Source organism: Acomys russatus, chromosome 1 (genome assembly GCF_903995435.1).
Source record: "Acomys russatus chromosome 1, mAcoRus1.1, whole genome shotgun sequence".
In the NCBI taxonomy this organism is placed as follows: Eukaryota; Metazoa; Chordata; class Mammalia; order Rodentia; family Muridae; genus Acomys; species Acomys russatus.
This window is the reverse complement of record NC_067137.1, coordinates 52,735,476-52,741,920: the sequence shown is the minus strand read 5'-3', so window position 1 is coordinate 52,741,920 and position 6,445 is coordinate 52,735,476.

Genomic DNA, 6,445 nt, shown 5'->3' with positions numbered 1-6,445 from the left:
AGTAAAATAACTTTGTGTAGAGGGAGCTGGTGTCTGAAAATCATGTGGGAAGATATATTCTTCAAAAAAACCCATATGATCTAAAAGAAAATTTCCTAAGTCCTATAAATTATGAAAAGTTTGAAAACACACTTTTCTGAGTGTCATACATGCACGACAGATGGCGCAGATGATGACTGTATTTAAGTTTAGACAATCTGTTTTCAATCGGGTACACTCAAAAGTATAGCCATGGTGCTGGCTGGAGGAAAAGTGCATCATCGTCCTCACATCAAAATAACCTCTTTTCTTATAAAATAGATGCCATTTCTTTGAGAAATGCCATGAAGAAAGAGTGGAGAGAAACTAGTTGGAATTTTGCACATGTTCAACATTTGTTGTTTATATGAAATAGCCTTCTATTGGTGTTTACAAGGCAATTTTGCTGGTGTAGAATATTAAATGTATTTCTCAACTAAACCAGAGCATCTGGGTAGAAGAGCACTATGCACATTTAGAGCTGGGAAATATGCAATACTCATCACATGTATAATATTTCTGTCTGACTTTGAAAACATTTGAAAGTGGCCCATGAGTTTCTAATCTTTTACTTATTTTTACTTACAACAGCATACACGGCATTGTATACCATCATCTATACTACCCTCTTGCCACCTTCAACTCTTTGCACCCTCCCAACATAGTCTACTTACTTCTTTCATGACACATGTGTCATTTAAAAATACTTTTGGTTTTTCTTTTCTTATTTGTAAGTGTGCAGTTACACACTGTGTTGCATCTGACTGATCTGCAGGATCCTCAAGAGGAAAGGAACAGTTTTCTGTAACTGATCGTTCTCTCTCCAGTGCCTGGAAGGCCTCCATGACTGAAGGGGAGATTGAGCATACACAGGCAGCAGTTCTCAGACTTCAGTGCCCGGCGCATTACCTCTAGGGCTGACCGAAGCCAGGCTGTTTATTGAATATTGCTGTCGTGACTGGATACTTACATGCAAAAGGGATAAAGTTTAACCCATATTTCATGACCATAAGTGCCAAACATGAAGTCAGTGGTCTAAGGATGCTAGCTAAAACTTATAGAAGTCAGAATAAAGCACAGGTGAAAATCTGTGTGACTATGGATAAAGTAGTATTTTGTGTGTGTGTGTGTGTGATGTGGTATAAAACACAAGGGAACAAAGAAATATATAATGAAAATTAAAACATTTGCTTTTAGAATGATGCTATGAATTAAAAACACAACCCACAGCATTGAACATATTTGAGGAGAAATAAATCTAGTAAGGGACTCGTTTTTTAGCAAGACTGTCAATCACAACTCAATAATAAGTAGAGATCTCAATTAAAACTCAGAACTTCAACAAATGAAACTAGTAGTTATAGGAAGAGATGGTTGAAATATCTAAAGAAGAGTGGGCCAGAGCTCCAGCCCAGAGGTAGGATCCAATACTCCACAATATTCTTATACTTTAAGTAGAAATTAAGAAGATAATTACATGCTCACAAATAATTTGAAATGGACCCACAATTCTCAGATCATCAGAATATCTCAAGTTTAAGCACATTTCAAGACATTCTTAAAGCCATTCCTGGTTGTACATAGTCTGTTGATTCTTCCTCTTTATTCACCCAACCACTTTCTTCATTTTGAAAAACTCAGAAGGTAAGGCAGTTATTATTGCTTTACATTCATTAACATACATTTCCAGATGTTTGGTCTGGATAATAACACAAACAATGCCTGGTGGTGCAACCAGGGACTCAGGTGGTAAGGGAACCTGAGGAGACAAGGGTGAAGCGTGGTTTCCACTGCAGGCTAGAGTGAGGGCTTGGCATGCAGATGCTCCCACTGCGAGTCAGCACAGCAGCAAAAGGAAGGCTGAGAATAGGTTTGGCTAGGCCTCTGCTCTGGTTTTGGAAGCCTGCATCTGCAGGGTAGCAGGATCAAGCAAAACTCTGTTTTATGGATAAATACAGTAGGGTGACCTAGTCTTAGACAATCTTTTCTATTATTTCTTTCTAAGAGCAGTCTTCAGATAATTGGTACTTTGACTGAAGGAAGAAGAAGGAGGGGGGAGGAGAGGAGGAGGAGGAGGAAAAAAGAAGAAAGAAAGAAAGAAAGAAAGAAACCCAGAAACCCCACTGTAACATTGGCTAACCCTGGATATTCTCCTACAGAACTTGAGCATTGTATGCACCCAAGTATTCATATTTTTCTTTAATTTCTGAAACAATTAAGCAAGTGACAAGTGTCAACAATTTTATCACAGTCTTGAGGTTTCCATATGTCATCACTTCCCTGGATGTCAGCCATAAGCATCAGTGTGAAGCCAACAATTCATGAAAAATTTCCATTCATTCCTCTCTTCAGACTGAACTTCAACCATCTGTTTATTTCTCACAGTGTTTTCTATGTCCTGCTATTTCTGGGGGGTTCCACAAAGATCAGTACAATACAGAAACTTTGCTATTCCTGATTTGGCTCTATGCATACATTTCTTTGTACGTATTTTGCATGCTAGTTTAAACCACAGTTGTTTGCTTGGGCTGTCCTTAAAGACAGATATACACCTAAATTCCATTCTAGTATGTATTTTACAAAGGGCTCTCCAGAAGCTCTAACATTTTCTATGTACCATAAACTGTTTTTCTATTTACTTGGTTCAAAATGGTTTGTTTCAACTCCTCTCCATCATTGGGTCCCACTGGATGAAGCTCTCAACTTGTGTTGGCTGCTGAGCATTTCTTGTATCCAAAACTCTCAGACTTCAATCTGTTAGCACCATGTATGTTAGCCCATTTCATTCAAGCTTTAGTCAGCTTTCAGCATATGTAACAGAACAGTATCTTCATATTTTGTATATAAGCACCTCTCACTCTCCTCTGCCCCCAGACTTCTCTGACTTGGCAATAGGTGATTGTCATAGGGATGGAGGCCCCTGTTACCTCTGCCTGAACAACTGAGGCTTGTAGGAGAGTTCACACCCATAAAACCACATCTGATTAGTAGAAAAGGGACCCACATAAATGACGGTTCTTCTGTGTCTCCTTAGTAGATATTTCAAATATATCTTTTATAAGGCCCCTTCAAGGATTCCTCAGGATTAATCATCCATCTACCATAGCTTTGGCCAACTAGGATACACATCCTTTTATGGACTTTTCTTCTTTTACTCTTTCACCTTCTCCCTTCTCTTCACTTCTGACCCCTGAGCTGCACTTCTCAAATAACCAACCTTTAACAAGAGATTGTTTCAAATCCTGCTTTTGAGAGAATTTAGGATAAGATCTGTGTTTCTTTTCTTAAATACATTTTATTTTAATCTACTTATTCTGATCCCTAGATTCAGAAATATTGCACTTATAAGTGTCTTTCACAGACATGTTGCCCTGCTGACCCAAGATGATACCGAATTGTTCCTTTTGCACATTTGGTTTAATATGGATTTAAGGAATTCCTATAAAGCCCCTGCCTATACTAATCTTCAGATACATGTTTCACTTCACACAACTGGCTTGGTCTTGCCCATGAACAGATTATGCTTGTTGAATGATAATATTTTTTTTTCATAAAGTTGCAGTGTTTGAGAAACTACCCTTACACTTTTATAAATACCTAAAGCTCTTTGAGATGAAGTTGAGGACCATGAACTGTGGGAAGTTCAGGGTGCATTGGCTATAGTTGGAAAAAAATAAACCAAATGACAACTTTTGATTAGCATTTCCCACTCTTCTGTACTTTCTCTCTACATTCTCTCTGACCATTTCTTCTTTCAATTACAAACTTCATGGTATCCATACTTCTGATTGTTCCTGTGAATTCTATGAGTTTTGTTCTTGTTTTATAAACAGATGTGAATCCCCTTCATGTTCCTTTATTGTTAAACCACCCTACATGCAAATTTCCCTGTCCCTCCTTTATCATCTTCACTTATCTAATTTTGAATTAAACTTCAGATATTAGACTGTCTACTTCTTCTAACACCCCTAGATCAGCCCTGTGCTCCGTGACACATTGGACTTTCGGTGCTGATTCTCCTGTCTTTTGAATTCTGTGTTCTCCAAAATTGTTCTCATTGCAATTTCAGTTTTGAGCATTGAACATACCACACACTTGGTAAAAGTTTGTTCCAGAGGTGGGTGAATTTACTTGAAAAACTCTGCATTCTTTTTTCATTTAATTGTCCTCTAATCATTTCACCAAACAACCATTGGCTATAACATGAAGACAATCTGACCAAATTATGAATGCTATCACATATGGACTTGGGCAGAGACTCTGCCTCATCCTTCAGAGCTTGGTCCTAGGAATCTGACTAGGGTGACTCAAGCATGAAGGAGTGACAGACACATGTAGAAAACCTGGGATCCAGTGGATTGTGCTTTTTCTGATGGAGGACATCTTCTGTGCAACCAGGGAACTCAGTGCATATATGTGCAGCACAAGAAGGGAAGGCTAGCTTGTTTTGGTGGGAGGTCCCTGTAGGGCAGCAGTCTTAGGCTGTAAACATGCAGGAGAAGAGGCTCCCCTCAATACTTCCTGCATATTCTGTTAACATTTGCATACAGACCAGGGGAAGGCTTTTGACATTTCCACTAGTCTGAACATTGCAATCCTTGATAATATCACACATTCACTCAGCCCTCCCCATCTGCTTCCCACAAGACCTGCAAGTGGGTCATGAATTTCCTCATCTGCTGAATGGCTCTCTCAGGATTTGCTAGTAAACACATAGACTATAGAAATTTTGGTGGTATAAAAGTATTAAATAAAACAACTTAATTTTATTATGTTATTTATAATTTCATGATTTTATTTATCTCAGCATCTTGTTAGCTTTCCTTTTCAGAAAGTTAAAAAAAAAAAAAACCCTAAATAATTACATGATACTATGGATGAAAGAATTTTACTGCATAATATGCACAACTCAAGATAAAGTTCATTGCTAAGAATCATAACAATTTATTATTTTTTGTGTGTATACATGGGGTCAGAGGAGAACTTGAAGTAGTCAACTCTCCCCTTTCACTGAGTTTCAGAGACTGAACTCAGGTTGCCGGGTTTGGCAGCAAGCAACTTGCCCTGCTAAGATGTCTCCGTTGCCCAAGAATCAGAGATGTTTTATTTACAATGTTTAAAATTCAGAAAAATTAGCAAAGAACAATTGCATATTATTATGTTGACTGAGAAGCATCCTTAAAAGGAAGTAAGTCCTATAAAATAACTCTTTAGGGTACAAAGATCAATTCTTCATTTGTTATCCAGAAAATATTGATCCCAAAGTCCAGTCACAACAAAAACTCAAAGTCTATCATATTTTTACATGTTATTAAGTAATCAAGATTTCAGAATTAATGTTTTTATTTTTAAAGTTAATATATTGAACATAACATTTACATGCCATCTAAAATGCTAAGGAAACATTAAATCTGAAAAGTTATAATTGTGTTTCTATAATAAGAAATTGGCTACAATTATAAAACAGAAATTTTAAAAATCCTGGAAGGTTTTCAGAATAAAAATAAAACACCAATATCTTTCTAGTTAAAGAAAATTGTTATGAAATTTATGAAGAATGGAATTATAACTAGTAATCTATTTTTTCTTTTGTTAGGTTGAAAATTGATGAAAAAGAATTATCTAGAATGTCTTCCTTTGTGTGTAGTGGAAGACCCATGCCACCTAGGAACTGGGAATCAGAGTGTCTGTCATCTCTTGATTGATAGTCAGACACAGGATTTTCCAATAGACAGACTCAAAATTGTCTTTGAGAGTATCTAAATAGCAGGTTTAAAAACAACCATATTTCCAAATTTACTATGATCCAAGTATTTTGCATCTCAAGAAGGATATTAAGGAGTACTGAATATACGTGTTTCCCAACAATGTTGTCATGAAACATATATGATAAAGTTGCATTGCTATTCTCAACAGAAAAAAAAAGGCTAGATCCCATTGTAGTCTCAACTGACTGAGCTTTCTAGCCGCTTCAGACCTTGAAGCTGTCCTTAGTTACTCTCTATGACATTTAGCTATGTTCGCAAAGGATAAACTGTCATTGTGCTTCTCACCACCTTTCAAAACTAGTTGTTTATTTAAGAAATAGGAAAGTCATGATACTCTTGTAGCCTTTCATTAATCAGTTACTGTTGAAAAGATGGCCCTTAAAAAATGTTTTTCCATTAGCAGATGGGTGCAAATACAGAGATCTATGGCCATACATTATGCGGAGAGTGAGAGACCTTGGACCACTCAGCCCTAAATGGACGTCTCCATCAAATCTCTTACCCCAGGGCTCAGGGAACTCAGCCAAAGAGGAGGGAGAAAGAATGTAAGAGCCAGAGGAATGGAGGACACCAAGAAAACCAGTTCTTCCTCTAAATCTACATGATCAGTGCACATATGAACTCACGAGACTGAGGCAGCACGCACAGGCCCGCACAGG